We start from the raw sequence: 19,849 nt of genomic DNA, 5'->3' as shown, positions 1-19,849 counted from the left end.
TTATGCCTGTCATTATGGTTCCATCTCTCGCTGCGTTATTCTTAACTTCTTCTTAAGCTTTTCTGTTATCCTCCAAGTTTCTGCCTATGAAGAATAGTGCTGGTAGAATGCGCTAGTTGCAGAGATAAAGATAATCTGCCGGTCATGACTTCAAAATGCTTGCCATCACGTTGACCATGAGGTTGACTCGTGTGCAAATTTCCTTTTGACGATCCGGTTTACCTGTGACCACTTCTTCTAAGTAAATATGCTCTTGCACGACTTCACGGCACAGTAAGTAAAGCCTACCTAAAGTGTAATGTTCAAAGTTTTGCTTCAAGAAAGTTGAGGTGTCCAAGCTCATTTGGCCCTCTGTACTACAGCGTCGGATATCGTGATTGGGGATCGCCGCTTGTGATTTTCTGTCTCGATTGAAACCTCTCTCTCTCTCTTTTAACTGTGGTTAGTGGCCGTGGTTACGGTGGTTAGTATTTTTTTTTTCGAAGTTCAAAGTTTATGTGTCAGTGCAGCATACACATACATAAATTATCACATGCCTAAGCATATTGTGCTTGTTGGCTGGTCGGTAGCAGGTGGAGAATCTTTTCAAAGAAATAACTTCATGTACATGAATTTCTTGTTTAATATACACGACATCGCTGATAAATCTGACAGCACGAAATAACACATATAAGACAAGTGAAATTATGCACAAGGTATTAAGTTTGCGCGCCAATCTCTTAAATCAGTCATCTTCTTTCTCTTGTTACTTGCAAGACGTAAATCATTGTGAATTTAATTAAATATAGCTGGTACGTATAGTAATTGCGCATCTTTTTACCATAATAAGTGTTTACCATTAATAGTTAGTGACCGGTCTTCTTGTATTCAGCGAACGGTAGCCTAGAACGACGCCGGTTTGCGCCGCCGGTCTTTTGGAAAAATTCATCTGCGAGTTTACCCGAGCGATGAGCCTATACTGGCGGGTCAATAGTTGTGGCGCATTGCTGCTGAACACGAGGTCGCGGGTGCGATTCCCGGCCTCGGCGGCGGCATTCGAATGGAGGCGCAATGCAAAAAAAAAAGAATTGAGGACAGCTATGCACTTATGAGTTGTCACTGCAAAAGCATTAAGAGGAGGCTTTAGCTCGGGGGCTCCTATATAAATACATGGGAAAGGAGAAATATTTTTTTCTCAGCAACCACTGCATCACATTTGATGAAGTTTGTTGGATTTAGAAGAAAGAGCCAAATCCAGTGACTGCTGGTCGCGAATTTTCGAATTAGTAGTTCAATAAATGTTGTCAAAAATCGCAAATATTCATAAAGCCAAACTATCAAGTTTACAACCCTGTAACTCAGCAATCAAAAATGATATCACAATTCTGTAAACTACACCTAGTAGTATGTATAAAACGGACGAAATTGATATATTATGCATGGCTCTCGAACAGACTACTAATTTATGAGCAGATCTCTTGCAAAACACCTGTAAACATTGTAACGAATTCATGTAAGGTACAAATTCACATATGAAACTTGTCCGCTTTGGATGCTCTAATGGATGCCCTTTGCAGAACTGCGATTATATTCTAGGTGTAAAACTACGATCGAATTTGTAAACGTTGTGATTTTGCTTTTTTTTAAACTTCCTTTTTTTTCATTCAAAAATTTCAGACCCTAAATCGCAATTTCAGTTACAGCAGCCACTAGAACTTAACTTTCTCACTCACGTGCAACAAATTTAATAAAAATCGGCCCAGTGGTTATCTCAGATAAGCGTTTCTGCGTTTTACATGTGTTTGCATACAGGGGACATCGTAGTTGGGCCCGAGCTAAAGCTTCCCCTCATGACCTTTTGAACGCCGCTGAGCGGTCCTTCGAGTTACGAACTCTTCGCCGGTAAGGGAGCGCGTTGACAGGCTCGGAGCATTTTGATTTGGCCCTGCCGAGGCGCAGGTCGAACGCAGGCGAGATATTCCGCGGATGGCAGAGGTTTCCGAGAGCGAGTGTGACGTGGCGTCGCGCCGGTGCCCTCTTCCTTCGCGCAGTAACGCGGCCGCAGGTGTGACGCGAGCCAGCGTCACGAACGCGCTGACGTGGCGTCGCCGCCAACGGGAAGTTTCGCTGCTGCGGGCGCCGCCGGCTGTTTCGCGTAATGGGCCATTTGACGTGTTTTCGCATCGAAACGCCCGTGTACCGCGCATTTGGTGCACGTCGAAGAATCTCGGGAGGCGAACAAATAATCCCGAGCACCCACTGCGGCGTCCCTCACAGCCTGTAACTTCGGTACCTTGAACCTCATCAATCATGACCACCGCCATCACGAACGCTAATGAAGTTGCTCTGGCTTCGCCCGTCCTAGAGCGCCCAATATCAAGCCACAACGCGTCACGGGCCTCTTAACTCTGCTGCTCCAGGCAATAAGAACAATCGAGCCTGTCAACTGCAGGCTAACAGGCGTGGAAGTAATTTTATTTTTAATAAAACTACTCTGATTCTGCGCATGTGTTTGTTCGTTCTTCTTTCTGCAAACTCTCCTTTTTGATTCTTTTCACTTTATTCTTGCGGAGTAGGGTGCTTATATGTCTATGCCTAAGCCAGAATCACCTTCTCATCTTTGCCGATCAGATCCTACTTTCGCAACGCGCTCCCTTCATTAAGTCCCAAATTTTATCACGAAGTTCGTTTAGATTGCAAGAACGTTACAGATTTGCCTTTGTCAGTTTGCAAATAAGAGCTCCTCTCAGTGATATGCGCTGGATTAAGTTCAGGATTCTGTTTAGTTCGCCGATGTCCTACCGCTCTATGCAGGTTCTGAGCATTCAACATTTAGCCCAAAGAACAATTGGGGACGCACCCCTGCATTTGTTTTCGCTAGGTCGCTTCTTCAAATAAAGGGCCCCTCACCATGTCTGGCCATTTTGAGCGAACAATTGCAGTGCATACGATGCGCGCTAACGATCGTCTCCGAAGTATTGCCTCCCTTCGCGCCGCGGAAAGAGCTGAAATTTCAAACCAAGCGCCATATGCGCTTCTCCTCGCGGGCGCCGCGCTACCACCGGGAGAGTCGACGTCAATCGCGCAAGCGCGCCTGCGTATATTGCAATTCTGTGACGTCACTCTTAGATACGCGTAACTTCGAGAATTATTCAAGGCAACATCAGTCATTTGTTTAATCTGTTTCTTCAGTAGACGAATTAAAGTTTAAAGAAATAACACGTACGAACCGACTGCCTGCGTGATTTTGTTTTACTTCGTACCGTACCAAGAGAGATGCACTTCCGTTTCGTCTGCTTGTTCCTACCTCGTTCAGTCGCGCGCGCAGAGAACGAAACTATGTCATTTTCTACCGTGGATCCAGTGCCGCGATCATGCTCTCAGCGCTCGTGATTGTGGCACTGACATACCGCTAATCGGGTTTTCTCGTACAGAGTGCGCGAAATCGCCCGTTGCGCGAAACGAGACAAACGCAACAGCTCACGGGCGAGGCCGTCACCCGAAGTGTGCCACTCAGCAAAAGCGCGAAAAAAAAAAAAAAGGCTGCCCGTGACGTATTCGTCACGCGATCCTCCGGCTCCGGTATGGGAGACCGCAGGCAAGTAATTTCGCTTGCGGAGGCTGGACGGGGGCAAGTGGAGAGACTGTCTGTCTTGGCGGTGACGCTCGCCTCCTGAAACCATGGGTTCGCGGCACTTCAAATACTTATATATCTGATATTATCGAACTAATTTGAAAAATTATTGTAATAGAACACTCCTTAGAGGGCACGCGTAACAACTTGCTGCGTATAACCAAAGTTTGCTATTTGGCCTGGTAAGAGCTCAAGCGAAGCACGATGCCTTTCAGAAAGGCTGAAAGAAGACCTTGCCGAAGCATTGGAACAGTGCGGTGCATTAGCTCGAGAGCTTTGGTAAATCTTACACGCAGCAGCTGCAACTTATCGCGAAGCTGACGACACCAATGGTCAGTCGAGTTTAAGGACCAGAGTTGCCGCTAAATTTTATTTTTTCCTTGTCAGCCTAGGCATACAGGCTGAAATCAAGTGTACTGTCCACGTGCGCCTGCTTGACCAGTGCCATGGCTTTATACAATTTCAGGTTGCATGGCTGCGCTAGAAGAAATTATTATTATTATTATTATTATTATTATTATTATTATTATTATTATTATTATTATTATTATCATCATCATCATCATATGCTGGTGGTCTCTAGATTTTCGACTCGACTGTACGTGTGGATGAACCACGTCTAAGCAGGCTTTGAAGGTGGTTATATACTGGGTGTTTCTATCAAGACTGCTTTGGCCGTTTTGGACTACAAGGGCGGTTTTCTCTGAGGCATACCGTCAGTGCTGGCGACCTTGCGGTGAGGAGTGACACGTGGTAATTAGTCGCTCATTAACGAAAATCCATAAATTAGCTTTTTTAACGTTCAGTTTCAGCGGACTCATTGCTGTTGGGAAATTGACGTGAGCTCTCCGTGCAAACCATGCCACCTTTTGCATGTGGAAAAACGCGATTACCCGCGGAACTGGGGCACGACGAATTTCAGCTATCAGAGCGCGCGAATCGGAAACGTGGAGGGTGCAGCGAGCGCGAAGCCGTGCCCCTCGATACGGCGTTCTGCTTACGTCACCCAGCAGCGGGTAGCAAGCAAGCGCTGCTGTTTCGGGCTCACTGTCGCACTGTCGCAGGAAAGGTCCCACTTTCGTTTCTGCGTTTGCAAGAGACGCGCGCAGCTTTCGGCAACACGATCAGTTCTTCAACCACTGCACCGAGCCGACGCTTGAGTTGTGTGACACCTCGTGGCCGACACATCCAGTTTCGCTGACGTATTTAATAGTCTCCCGCCCACGCGCGAAGGTGCGCTGCATTTGGTGTGCGTTTTTAACTTGCCGCGTAAAAGAAGTTACATAAGAATAGTTTCTGGCGCTCTCCAGGAATTGAGGGCTCGATACCGTAGTTATGGAGTCGATAGTTACCTAAGAAAGCAAGAAAAACGGTTCGCAAAACTTTCGTGTTAGTGCTCCTTGTCAGTTCAGGCATTTAAGCTGTGTTCCCTCCTCCCCTCGTATATGTCAAACAATGTTCCTATTAGCCCCGAGAACGAACACGAGCGGCGCTGCGAGCGCCGCTCGCGTGACGTCAGGGCACGGACTCGCGCCTGTCGTCTGCTACAGTTCGGGCGTTGTCCGGGCGCTTTCTGCGGTGTTTTCGTTTGTTCGCCCTCGTTCTCTCTGCTTGTATACTTATGGTGGTCGTCTCTAATATATTTTTGCGACGTCTTCCTTTGCGAACATTTATTCAAAGAGCTATATTCTTAGACAACAATGCAGCTCTCGAAGACAACGCTACAGTGCCAGCCGAAGCTACGCAGACCAGCCCATTGCGGGTTTTTCATACGCGGATAGACAATCGCAAGAGCATAGCCTATAGGAATCCAGTTATGACACCATACCTGCCGCGGTGCAACAAGTATGTCACAAAGCTGACTATATATGACTTCTACAGCAGTTACGTTGATTTTATTCCGCTAAAACAGGTTTGCTCACGACGAGTAGTTCATGGTATAATATCGAATTTTCGCATTTCCTCACAGAAACGCTCGGCAGTAGCACGGGGACTTAACTAATACTGGAGCTTAGATTCTACACGCCTCACTTGCTTCTTTAACTGCTTGTCAACATTAGGCGGTTCTTCACGTGTTCATTTTTTTAAAACGGCGGAAACTTGAAGTAAAGTTAATGAAGGCTTACAGCTATTTACAGAGTACAAATAGGAATGTACCAATATATATTGCCTTTTCCGTGCTACACGTTCAACTCACCTCTTTAGAGCGCGTTTGTTAATGATTAATAATGTATGTTATGTTCCTCTTTTTTTGTCTGTTACCTAGCGTATATCATTTATTTATTTCAATGCCGCAGTGTGTTTTGCATTCTTATTGTGGAAATATTTCACTGTTCTTTCATATATTGTATAACTACAATGTTTTATGGCCACTATATAAATGTAATTTATATGGCGCTTGATGTGTTACACTCTAAGAAAAAAGAGAGTAAAAAGTGAGTCACAGCAACTTGACTCTCTTTTTTCTTCCGAAGACCCACTTTTGCGCGAGTAGAGTCAAAAAGAAGAGTCAACATTCCCGCATGGGTCGTTTGACTCTCAATAGCACGCTAAGAGTCATGGAAGATCGCCATTCCTCTGATATTCGAGATGAGTCTGGCGAGAGAAAGATTTAATGCAGGAGAAGAAATACCAGATAAACTCTTCTGTTTTAGGCAGGCCCTCGGGTTCCTGTCCTGGTTGTAATGCCGCCGTGTATCATTCTTTCATCCTTGTCATGTTCTGCAATTACTTCGAACTCTATATATTGATTTTTCTTGACCATGTTTGTTGATACCTCACACGCTTAAGCCATAGCTGGATTCCTATGATAAGGAAGACTTGGATTTGTCACACTGGTTCTGACCATAAGTAAATCTAAAAAAAAGTATTGGCTACTAAAGAGAGCACAGCAAAGAGATAAGTTCAGTAGGTGCAGTCAACAGTGTCGATTGTAAATGTAATCCCGCGACTTAAACTAAATTTCGAAGGTTTAGGTTCCAAAATCAATATCTTGTTATGAGGCGCACGGTAATGGAAAGCTGCAGATTTATTTTCAGCAGCTCGGGTTATTTAACGTGTACGGAATGCACGGTATACGCGCGTTTTCGCATTCTGCCCCCGTTGGAATGCGACTGCCGCGGTTGTGATTGGACCCGTCACCTCGAGCTCAGCAGCGCAACACCAAAGCCACTGGGCTACTGTGCGTTGCGTTCCGCGGCCACAAACAAATATTAACGTACGCAACACTGCTTTGGAACCCCCTAGAAATATAAAAACAAAAATACGGCAGTTTCGCCCCAATGCTGCCTGAACCACTGCACGAACTACTGCTGGAACCAATGTTCGTTGTTTCATCGGCTGAATAAACTGCAGTAAACATTCGCTTACTCCTTAAATTAGGAAGCACTGGGTCACGCGCGTACGTGCATGCAACAGATCTCACTCAATGACGGCGAACACTCGCTGTCACAGCGTTGGCTTGACGAAGGGCGCGAACAGAGCGCACAGAACGCTTCTGCTGCCTCTTCCGTCAAAGCGTCTCCGCAAAATTGCGTTATCTGAGCGCCCCCCCCCCCCCTCCCCCCCAGCTTTGCGTCCATCGGAAATTATCACCAAGACAGAGCGAGGGTGGCGCAAGACCGGGCTAGAGCAACGGCTAGAGGAGGAGAAGCGCGCTAAACTAGCGCATCCCGCATCCCTCTCCCGGCTTGCGCGCGTTTTATCACGTGACCTCCTATAGATACTTGGGGCGCCCATCGAGCCCGGCTAAGCCTCGAACACTTCCTTTAACGCGCACAGCCAACGGCGCGGGATAGGATCTTATCGCACTTGACTTTATACGAAAGCTCACGATAACACCGACAGATATATTTTGACGGTTGTGTCCATATAATTGCTATCGCAAAATTCGCAATAAATAGAAATTTTTACCAAGGACCAACCACACTGCTTCTCCATGTCGTGAGAGAGCGGTGAACGATAGTTCTAGAAAATGTGCTGCTAAATCTCCGCCAAATGACTACGCTCGCATTTGGTGATCGCGGCACACAGTCGCAAGAACTTGTGGAGGAAATGCCGGAGTTCTGGCAGCTTCAGGTGCACTAGATCATTCAGCAACATGGGCGGCTTTGTAGTTCTACCTCACATCAGAGCAAACTGCACTAGACGGAAATCAAGGGCAGCCGCACCGTTATATCTAAGGAAATTAAGGACAATTACGCCGCGTCTTCACACTTCGAGCATGCTCCGACAGCCCACCGATAGATATTTCAAACGCAACCACGCTCGGACGAGCAAATTTTGCTTCTGCCAAGTGAACGTGGCGGGTATTTCAACACGCGTATTAAATTCATGGCTGTTTCATTCGTGAACATTACTTAATTGACGTAAAATTATCAGTGAGCAAAACAGTTTTTATTTCAACGCGAGTAAACAAAACCGAAACTAGCGCAACTGTTCTGCTCAGTTGTGCAGCTACAAGATGATCCAAAGCCGAAGCCGTCAATAGCACGACGCCATTTTAAAGTTGCGCTGCATCACGCACGAGTATACATTGTCGTTGAGTGGTTCTGAAATCGCTGCGCTAGGGACGACTGCAACCAAGCGTTGCGACAAGTTACGGTGGGAGCTTCTGTCCGTGCTGTGTGATTGCGACGAGGGGACCGCCGCCAGCAGCAGCGTTTCGCCGATTTCGTCTTTGCCGACATCGAGCAAGTGCGCTCGCCGGAAGCGTCCGAAGTGCTGCGGTTTGCACTGCATCTTTCATTGTGATATGGGAGATCGCAACGGACAGAGACGACCAGATGCATACGAACCACTACCAGCGGGGACCTGTGACCTGTGCCATATTTCTCTTAACGTCTCAGGTAAGCATATCAGCTTTTGTTCCGAGTTTACAAACGGCGCGGACTCGGTCCTTCCGGTATGGCTACATTTTGCGCCACGTTTCTCTTGGCAGTTCACAGACGTTTCTTGGGCATGCGTGCGCGTATGTATGCGAAAATACTACTGGCAGACGGAAGCCTCAGGAGAGCATCTGAAATTATTGCAAAGCTGTACTGCCAGGAGAAACACCGTTCTTAACGACTCCGGTGACTAGTGGCCTGTCGCATCGAAAGATCCGTAGAATATCAAGTACTGTCCTGCGTAACTTGAAGTGTAGATACAATACTAGTACCAGTGTAACTTTCGCTGGCGAAGACAGGTAGTCGAAAAGACAGCTTGTGTATTCTGAAGATTTACTAGCGCTTTAGGTATATTACCGCGAATAATAAAAGCGCTACAACGCTGTATGGCAGTGTCAGGCGATGTGGCAGCACAGATATCTTAAGAGCGGTAAAGCGGCTGCATGCACAAGCGAACAGACACAGCGCTTTAAAAGCGCTGAAACAGAACAAATTTTATGTGCGTTTGGCTGTAAGTAGAAAACACAAAATACGTTAGCTGACAATCTAAGCCGATGTATAATGTTATTATTTTTTATGTAATCTTTATTTTCATGGTGGTAAATATTTAAAAGCATGAATTTGCTGCAACCTTTATATAGTAAATCCTACTAGGCGCACAAAACCTGGCTGTGTTATGCACAGAATTTGTGGTATTCCTACTGGATTTTCTATTTTGAGTCCGGTATTTTATGAAAACGAGGGTCTTTTTATTTGTAGTCTTATGTTAGTGCAGATATTTGGCAAGCAGAAATGAATCGATTCCAAGGTGGTACCTCTTGGTGAGCTACATATAAACCCAAGTTTCTCCTGTCTTGGCTATTGTAATGTGCATATAACAATTTTAAGTATATACTGCTGTAGTTGGCTTAGTCGCTGTCGCGTATTTTGTAAAAGTAGAAGGCTATGATTATTTTACTGTTTTCATGCAGAAATACCTTTCTTTGTTGTACCAAGAAACGCTCACAGCATTAAATGAAATGAAGTGTGATGTATTATTCTGCTAATTTAATAAAGGAAATTTCGTCTGCACTGCATCAGAGATTAGTTTACTTTCTTTTACTAAACAATGCGTTATCTCCTCTGCTACGGCTGTTCTGTGTATTTTTGTAATTTTGAAATGTACTTTATTTTAGGTATTCAAGAAATGCCAACATCCAGAAGAAGACGCCATCTTATCCAGCACGTTATTGGTGAGACAGATCGTAGCAGGGACTTTCGCATATCTCATTAGCATAAGATGCTATTTGTTGTAATTTTTGTGTCCACTTTCCTGGCCTTTATTCATTTCAGCATTATTGTGCAAAGGGTAATACTTTTACATCGAGATAGAGTAATTGTCCAAAGGAGAGACATAGCTGGAGGAGACGGCACACATGAGCCTCCTTTGTCCGTATCTCTATGTTGCGCCGTTACTCTGTCATTGTCTACCAACAAGCCCAAGTTCTTCATCAGCTACATTTACTAATTCTCCGTTATTACAATTTCATTGATACAACATTAAAAGTACAGAGGTACACAGGAAGACAGAGACTTGAAATGATGAAGAGCCGTAGAACAAGGAGCATCGCTGGAGCCAATGTTTCGACAAAGAGAAGGAGATAAGTTTTCTTGTCAAAACATTAGCTCCAGTAAAATTTCTTGTTCTATCACTATTTATGATTAAAAGACAGCATTATTGCTCTTGCTGAAGTATTATGCATTATGGAATAAAAATTGGCAGGGTTAAATGTCAGGAATGTGATATTTCTTGTGTATTTTAATGCTACAGCGAAAGCCAGAAAAACAAGATGTAGAGAACCACGCTGTTACTTGTCACTACCCAGTTTGGCCAGCTTCATCAGAGCGTGCACTTTGTTGCATTATCGACCACTGGAATTCATTAATTGAATTGCTTCGTGATTACTTATATTTAGAGATGCTGAACTTGTTTTAATGCAGCTTAACATAGTGTGTGTAAAAAATATACAATGACATTTTAAGAGGCTTGCAGTTGACTAGCAGATCACTTGATGACCCGCCAGGGTTGCTCAGTGGCTATGGTGTTAGGCTGCTGAGCACGAGGTCGCGGGATCGAATCCCGGCCACGGCGGCCGCATTTCGATGGGGGCGAAATGCGAAAACACCCGTGTACTTAGATTTAGGCGCACGTTAAAGAACCCCAGGTGGTCAAAATTTCCGGAGTCCCCCACTACGGCGTGCCTCATAATCAGAAAGTGGTTTTGGCACGTAAAACCCCATATATTATTATTATCACTTGATGGTATGAGCTCAGGTTTCCACTGAGCTTCCGTGCACAAATCGGATGCACATTCTCTTTTTTTCATTGCTTGGATTTTCATAAGCATAAGTACCATTTCTTCTTTGTCAATGTTCTAGTTGTGTTGTGGGACCTAACTGTTTACATTTATTTGTATTGGTATCCATGTTCCACAGACTGCTTAATTTTTCTTGTAAATTGTGACATGGTAGGACTAAGAGCATTTGTGCAAATTTGCTGCAGGTACACTCTGGTGGCTCCCGCCCCTGCATCCTACCACCACTGTGTCCTGACTACGTCCACTAGGGAGTTTGAAGCCTTTGGCGGCTCCTGCCGCTGCGTCCTGCCACCACCATGTCCTGACTACGTCCACTAGGGAGTTGGCAGCCTTCGTGATGATGCCAAGCAGGCTGGAAGCCAACAGAAAGATTAATGTAAATACATGTGATTAAGTGGCAACTTTTTGAGTGAAGTGGCTTGTAGCCACTCAGCAATGAAAGAGTTAACTTCAAAGCAGTTTAGACTCCCTGCTATCGGTGCAGGAATGCTCAAGTCCATGCAGTTTGCCTTAGCCGCCAAAAGGCTCTGTGGATTAGACGAAACGCGCTGCAAATTTTGAAACCAGTAGGAGACCACTTGTACATTTTTTTTCTTGCTTAACAAAAAACTGCTTTGATAAAGCTTTAGCAATCTAAAAAGAATACGGTGTACACTCATACATGGTATTGGGCATAAATTTACTAGGACTGCCTCAATAGTAAGTATGCCGATAAACACACCAAAACTGACTTTTTTTTGCTAGTTCATCCGCATCTCTGTGCACTGCTGTATAATTTATGTTCCTGAAACCAGTTTTTGCACGCAGCACAACTCCTAAATATGTGGATTACATAAATTTGCAGCTTTTGCTGTAAGCCAGATTCATGAAAATAATGTTAATTGGCCATTTTGTCCATGTTTAATGACCCATAATAAACTGAGCAGTGGCTAATAAGCAGTTCAATTTTTGGTGTAAGGCCTCTTTTTATAGTCCCGAAAAATTTGGCCCCTTTAATGAAGGAACCAATTTTTCTGCTATGCCTTTTATGATGCATAGATTGGTGCATTACACAAAATCTCACTTAGTGCTTGCGCCAGTAAAAAAACTTTTTAAGTTAAGTATTTTTTGAAATTAACATTTGCGCTATATTGAAGGGCTTCCAGTTCTTCAAAAAAAATTTCAAGTGGTCGTGTGCCAGGTCGGTACAGCTCGCATGGAATTGCCTACTTACACAAATAGGGAGGGCCATGCCCTCCGTGGTTGCTCAGTGGCTATGGTGTTGGGCTGCTGAGCACGAGGTCGCAGGATTGAACCCCGGCCACGGCGGCCGCATTTCGAGAGGGGCGAAATGCGAAAACACCCGTGTACTTAGATTTAGGTGCACATTAAAGAACCCCAGGTGGTCGAACTTTCCGAAGTCCTCCACTACGGCGTGCCTCATGATAAGAAAGTGGTTTTAGCAAGTAAAACCCCATAATTTAAATTTTTTTAGGGAGGGCCAAGTACACTTGACTTTATGTTAAGATACTATTATTCATCTACAAAAGACAAAATGAAACATTCCATCCTATAAACAGCTCTTAACACTCATTTACACTTTTGCACATCTTTATACCTGAAGTCTGGTGGCTTGTGTCTGTTTTCATTATCTGCTATGTGCCCATGGTAAACTTCAGGTTTGCCCTATGGTGAAGAATATTGTGGTGCTTATAGCTATCGATCTGTGTTTTTCAGGTTGCCTCGAAATTTTACCAAAGCCGTACCACACACGGGCCAGGCCTCTTGCAAACGGCGTATAACCAGGCTCAACACATGAGTGTCGAGTGAGTCCGGAGATCAAGGCAACCTGCTGTGCGACCAGCGTGCAACCTTTGGTGACCTCTCTACATGTTCCGCCTATTTCACAGCTGCACCTCAGCTGCAACTTATCCAAACAGCATCACCAACTGTGGTCACTCATCAAACCATGGATGAATGTTAGGGTGGAGTGATTTGAAGAGACATTCTATTTGTCTCTTCAAATTCTTAGCAAATACTTGTGTTATTATAATTAATATGTGTCTTTAGTGCCTAGTTTTTAATGGTTCCTTTCTATTAGAATTCTCACCATCGATTCCTGCTATTACTATAATGTATGTCTTTATGCCCAGTTTTTCGTAGTTCTTTTGTACTTGTGTATGTAATTGATAGATTCATACTTGTTATACAGAAGGCTAAAATGCAAACTTACAGCATTTTTTTCTTTCTTTTGATTATCTACAGCACTGCAAAGTGTTCAAGAAATGTAACCTAACGTGAGCTCTTGTGCAGGAAAAATTTAAGAGCAATATAGAGTACTTATTTCAAACACCCATTATTCTTGGAAAAGTCAAGAATATAGGAGCACAAAAAAGAAAATATTAAACTAGAGAAACATAAGTTCCCCTCATAAGTCTGATAATAATGTGACTTCCTTTCACTGCAAAGATACCAGTAATATACTCGCACACAAGGTTTCAAACAAGAAAGCTATGATGCCCTTTGCATTTCTCGGTGCCCATTTGTCACACTGACGAATGTCAAAGGCATCGTAGGTTATATGCACACATTGGTTGTGTTACACTTTTGAGTATTTCATTTCTCAAACACAAAGGTTTACAGCAGTGCTTTAAATAGCAAGTGCATTTCCTAATTTATTAGTGCAAGAGTAACAGTACAGATCATGTAAAAATTATTTTGCAGTCCATGGATGCACGCTTCTGATGACATAGCAGTGACGTGGTCGTGGGATGAATGTCTTTATTTCAGATTTAAATATTGGCTTCCAGGTCTGGGTTAGTCTCCTACTCTGAGTAGTCTAGGTCAAAGTCCATTTACTAGAGAAAGTGAATTAAACTAGAAATTATAAACATCAAAAGATCTTGTTTAGGACACTAATGAGACAATCAGCAAGGTTCTTTGGTTATTCATTTCCAAATTTGTGAGGATATATGTTATGACTGGTTTCAATATTGTGAGTACAAATATTTGTTTATTGTCACACTAGAGTGGGCTGCCCCATTTGTATACAACCCCTTTACAGGCTAAAAATTCCGTGTGTTACCCTATTTACTCGCATAATGATCACACTTTTTTGCAAAAAAAATTGACTCAAATTCAGGGGTGCGGTCATTACACTGGTTAATTTTCCCGCAAAAAGAAAAAAATATATTATCTGGCATTTACTACGGGATGACAACAGGTCAACAAATAGGCGGCTGCTGCTGTATGTAGTGCAGGACACGAAAAAAAATGGTGGCCGGCAGAGCAAGCCGAACGCGCCGAATGCATTTTTCTTCTCGTGAGTACATTACAGTGCATTCAAACAGTTTCTTCCATATTAGTAATGAATAATATTTGCAAGTTTGCGGCAATAACATAGCCATGCCCACTTTGAGGGGACAGAAACAGATGGGCGCACTTAGCTGCCAGTGACATAGGAACACATGCTGCGGAAACTGCGGCATTTGTCTTCACCACTATCCTAACGTGGCACGTTTCCGCTAAGGGTGGGTGAATATCTTAGCTGCGTTACAAACGTCGGCGAATGAATAGGGTACACTTCTAACCTATCAGTGTAAACGTGGCTGCTATCATTGCCGCTCGCGATTTGTTGCGTGCCCACAAGTGCAGATGAGAAGAATCGAAAGACGCCTTTTTTTTGTTGTTTTTATTGACCACAACCATTATAAAGCCTACACATAATAAAGGAAAGTTTGGTTGTAGCTTTTTTTTGTCGTAGAAGTGCGGAAAGTGATGAAAGCAATGAAATGGGGCATCTGCTTAAGAAAGTTTTTTGCGTGCAGACTGCTTGGTTTGTCTTGAAGAGTCGTTCGCATAGCAGTCGACAGATGGTAAGCGCGATCATTATTAGCTAGATTTGGCACGTGACACATCGCTGCGGCAAGTTCGGGGTGAAATCATTACGTGGGAAATAAAAAAAATCGAATTAAAACGACAAAATTTAGGGGTGCGATCATTACGCGAGTGCAATCATTATGTGAGTAAATACGGTAATAGGCTGTTTTTGGTTTTGTGCACTCTATGTTAAGGGATGCAAATGGTGACATACAACAGAATGCAAAAATGACTAATGAATTCAAGCAGGGCATGGGGCTTTTTAGGCAGATGCGTGCGTGTGCTATTTATAAAGCTCCCCATGGTATGCCTGAAGGCATTTTCTAACACTTTGGTAGAATACACTGACACCCACTTATTAACTCCTCGAAACAACTTTTTTATATATTTGTACTAGAGATTTGAATATACTGTCATTCATAAAGTGTTTTATTAGATTTGAATTGTCATTTATTTTTGTGTAGTTGCTGTTTTTTAGTTATGTCCTACACAGTGGCAAAATATTTTGGGGGGCACTTTCCTGTGTATAAAGTTTTCAGAAATAGCTTCATGCTGTATCTTATTTAGCTATTCGTATACTGCAAAGTGGTGATACCTATCCAAACGGCTTGTACAATTACTGGAACTATGCAAGAATATATTAGGCCACATTAAATAATTTTACAGATTGCAATTTCAATTAGATATGAGCATTCTGCATATCTTGAAGAGTACGTATGCCAAATTTCGTTAGTATAGGACAACTATAAGTGCATAAGGTTATTCTCATGCTATTGTGAGAAAATGTTTTTGAAGTATATTCAATAGCTTTTTTTCACAATAGCATGAGAAGTATGCAAGATTAGTAGGCAGGCCTCTCTGCCTGCCTACTAATCTTGCATACTTCTAGTAACTTTACATGCTGTTTGAATAGATATCGGTACTTTGTAGTCTACGAAGAGCTGAGGTAGCTACAGCACACTGCTTTTTGTGAAAATTTAGTACACAAGAAAGTGCCCGCAAAGATCAGTGTATTTTCCCATTGTGTGGGACATAACTCAAGAAGCAGCTAAAGAAATACTAATGACATATATGAAATCTGCATGAAGAACTCTACAATTTGCTCTCTTTCAAAGCCTCTAGTACGAATAATAAGACTGTTTCGAGTATTATTCAATCAGCAAAACATGCCCCTTGCTATAGTGACCTACAACATAGAAACGCAGATTGAATGCAAGTCTTTTTGTTAAAGCGACTCTGGGCTGTCTTCCCAAGGGCTTCTGTTAAACACTGAAATTTCCTGCATTTACCAGAAGTGCAATACTAAAATGTTTGTGGATGTGCAATTGGTATTGGCAAACTAACAGAAAAAAAGACAGTTCTGTGAAATGAGGAATTGACTATAACTTTGTTCGACATTTACATTTTGACTCCATATCTTTGTTTTGTGCTTTGTACTGAGTGTTTCAGCAGTGACTGCCGCTAAAAATTGAACATATCTGCTTCATGACAATGCGACAATTTTCGCTAACAGAAATTTATAGCAGTGGCAGGCATTATAATTACAGTACTCAATAACGTCTAGTTTGTAAGAACTCAGACTAGCACCAGTTCCGAGATACACAACCCAAAAAGACATGATCAGATAGGTTTATCTTCCACACAGAATTGTCCCATAAGGCTTACAAAATGTTTTGTGGCTAAGTAATATCTGCAACAGCAAAGCATGTTCCACCAAGTATGGCGATAAATATTTCAGAGCTGTCAGTCTGAGGACTCCTACAAATTAACAATACCTTCAGCACTGACTAGCCTCAATAATAGGATGTCAGCCATTTTGCTGAAATTAATAAAACTTCAATTATTGTGATATTGTTTACGAAAAAATTTGCAATTGTAATGCAGTTCTAGTATCTGTCACTTGTAAATATTTTCCAATTAGTTTTTCAGACTACAATTTTTGGTAATAGAGGTATTCATTGCAGAAAGATCTAGTACATGGCACTTAATAATAAAGGTACTGGTCATTGTAGACTTTCTGTTGCACAGCTGTTTCTTGAAATCTGAAAGGATGTACCCGCCTCCTTATGTTAGCTAGAAACGGAAATCTGTCAGTATGTTTTGTTTAAAATACAGCTGATCAACCCGATAGTTAGGCTGCTTGCCAAATATAAATCATAACAATAATAGTGAAGGACCATAATAACAAAGTGATGCTGACTCATAACTATGCCCAGCTACATCCACGCAGCTGTGCCATACAATGTGCATGTGTTCAGAAGAGCCAAATGCCCCAGAGAGAAAGCAACAGTAACTCATTGTTTGTCATCTTGTTCAAGCAGATTATGCGCTAGCTGTAATTTATGCTCAGTAAATACATAAATCAGTCATGTCAGGTGTCTTACTTTGGGTTGCAAGTTCGAAGTTCTTGTAATCTTGCTTGTTTTTATTTTGTTTCCTTTGTGAGCATGAGTGACTTGGTTGCCTTCGCACATATTCTCAAAACTGTTTCATCACTGGGAATCAGGAAATTTAATTTACATATGAAATTCCCAGTTCCCAGTTACTAATTTGGTAGGCTTTGAGCTTAATTCTCTTAACTTTTATATGTTTAGCTACCAAGTAGTCTTATCGTGCATTGAAACATATCCATGCAATGCAGAGAGGGCACCCAAATTATAAATATCTGTTCTTGCTTTCTACCCTGCTCTGGTGTTTTCAAAACCTAGCATTGGTGCAATGGCCTGTCTGCAGAAAAGTAGTAAAGTGGCTAAATTTAAAGGTCAACAACATAATTAAGATACAAAGCAAAAATTTAAGTTCGCAATTGTCCCCCATAACGAGAGTTCTGCTTAGAATTTAAAAAAAAATTGACATCCTGCTGTGGTGTGAGAATTGCTCTGGGTGCCAAGGGGACTACGTAGCACCTGTACTAGTGTATACAAAGCAAAAAAAAAGGTCACTCCAGATTGGAACGGCAGTGGAAAGTCAAGCACAGATGCTTTATTTCATGCACCATTAATGTGGCTTATCATCTGCTCCTGTTGTATGGGAATGCATACGTTGGGAAGACAATCCTTCGCACCATTGTTACCTTAGCGGGACACCAGAGAAAGGTAGAAATCGAGAACAGGTATTCACACTTGGTTGCCCACAGTGTGTTATTTGGATGTGTTTCACTCTACAAAAGACTACTGTGGTAGGTAATCATAATGACAAAGACAAAACAAATAAAAGAGGTATGTGTCAGTCATCCGTCCGTGACTTCCAGTGTTTATAGAAACACTTCTTTGTGTATATGTGCCAAGCCGTAGGGAGGCTTTACGTAACTCAGTCATGCTTGCTAAGCTAAAGATTGGAATAAGGAAAATCACAAGAACATTGTATGAGTGATTTATAGATGTGGCACCTAAAGTAACTTATTCATGTATGTCCTGAGGATAGATTACAGCCAGTGCATAATGTGCTCTTACAGGATGACTTGTGATGAGTAAAAGAAGCCTTCCTCACATCTTCCTCTTTGTTTCTTTTGGATCTTTGTGCACTATGAGTATTGTTACAGCTGCGTGCATGCAGCTGGGTATAGTTTGTTTATGTGTTCTGCTTCCTCTCTTGTCCTCATCATTCATGCGCTATCTTTGCCGTAACAAAATACAGCTGCCTGTGCTACTTATTTTGTCAACGTGTTTGCATTATGGAAAGTTTTGTATTAGCGGTTATTTCGACCTGTGAAATTGTCTGTGTCAGCTATTTTACTTAGTCTTGCAAAAGTATGTTTCTCAACATAAATAAATGATCAGTATAAGTGTTGCTGTATTTATTTTTGTAATTTTGTCAGTTATGAGATTTTTATACACTGTTGCATGTTGTATGACAGAATAAAATTGATGCACAACTTTTTAATGTGTTTTTCAGATCAATTTTCATCTCACGCTAACATGCACAAATTGTGTGGGAAAAAGTGCCAACAAGAGTACCATAAGGTAAGACAGCTGTTTTTACTATTAGACTGGATTATCAATTGCCAACCAGTTGTTTTCAGCAAGCATAGCATAATGCATAGGTAATGTAATCTAAGTTGGAATATTGTTTTTATTGCACTTCCTTATATGGGTCTCCTTTATACATAAGTGCAGCCTCTCTTATTTGTTATGTGTAGCTTACTTGCTTAGAATGTTAAGTCGTAAGTTAAGTCTTTTAGAACAGGGAAATAGGTGGAACTTATGAATCTTTTGACATATTATAAGAGACTTGTGCGGTGGTGAATTAACCTTCTACATGAGTTACATAATATTTTGGGGTCTCATTATGGTTCTGAGTGGCATTGCAGTGTCATGCATATGCAGCTGCAGGCTACATATTGGATATTTAAGACTGTTTTGCTTAGTTGGCTATTGATTCCAGTTTAATGGTAAAGAGAACTGTCTTGCTTTCATAGTGATTCTGTGCTGACTTATACATTTGAATTTTCCAGAAGACAATAACAAAGATTGATGAAATATTAACTTTTTCTTGCTAACCTGCCATGTGCTTTTTGTCAAGTTTACTGTGGATTCTTTGTTATCCTATGTTGTCTTTTCATAGTAGTCTTCTTGAGAACTAGCCGTAGTCGTGTGTACTTACAGCAAGAGTTGTTGACACATTTTGAAAAGCGGCTCGACACTGCCATCCAAGAGTGAAACGACTTACATAGATTAGTTACCTTACTTTATTTGCAAGAGGCCGGCACCACGCACTAAGGGTAACTTGACACACTGCTGGAGTCATCAGACTCATCTAGAATAGTTCGGTGAGTCATTCTTGCAGTGTTCATGAGACACTTTATCTTGAGTCGTTGGACTCATTTAGAATTGTTAACGGACTCCCTCAGCACTAGTCTTGTGACCCTTTTGAGAGGGTATAGGTGACTATTACAACAGAGTATGCATGACTATTGTGTGCGGAGTCACGCAAACACCTTGTATTGAGCAGATAGTCTCGGGACTCTTTGCCAAAAGAGAGTTCGGGTGTCTCCCACAAAGTGAGTCGTATACGTGACGAGTCCAGACTCTTCGAAAAGAGTAAGGGATACTCTTTTTTTTCTTAGTGTGTACCCCATGCAGCCATATTGTACCTAAGGGGGTGAGGTTACCTCAAGCCGTGTCTGTGCCACTTTT

The 19,849-nt window shown here is 42.3% G+C and overlaps 1 long non-coding RNA gene across 2 annotated transcripts; it reads left to right on the top strand.

The window, feature by feature from the left end:
* Positions 1-8,113: 8,113 nt before the first annotated feature.
* On the top strand, positions 8,114-18,596 carry LOC139051804 (uncharacterized). Of its 2 annotated transcripts, XR_011509554.1 has the most exons (5): positions 8,114-8,460; positions 9,675-9,731; positions 11,042-11,232; positions 12,573-15,472; positions 15,544-18,596. It is a non-coding gene; the product is annotated as an uncharacterized lncRNA (long non-coding RNA). The 2 variants fall into 2 exon arrangements; XR_011509553.1 differs by having other exon boundaries at positions 12,573-18,596.
* The last annotated feature ends 1,253 nt before the right edge of the window (positions 18,597-19,849 follow it).

This window comes from Dermacentor albipictus, unplaced genomic scaffold (assembly GCF_038994185.2).
Source record: "Dermacentor albipictus isolate Rhodes 1998 colony unplaced genomic scaffold, USDA_Dalb.pri_finalv2 scaffold_14, whole genome shotgun sequence".
Classification (NCBI taxonomy): domain Eukaryota; kingdom Metazoa; phylum Arthropoda; class Arachnida; order Ixodida; family Ixodidae; genus Dermacentor; species Dermacentor albipictus.
The sequence above is the reverse complement of the archived record's forward strand: the minus strand, read 5'-3'. Positions and strand labels throughout refer to the sequence as shown.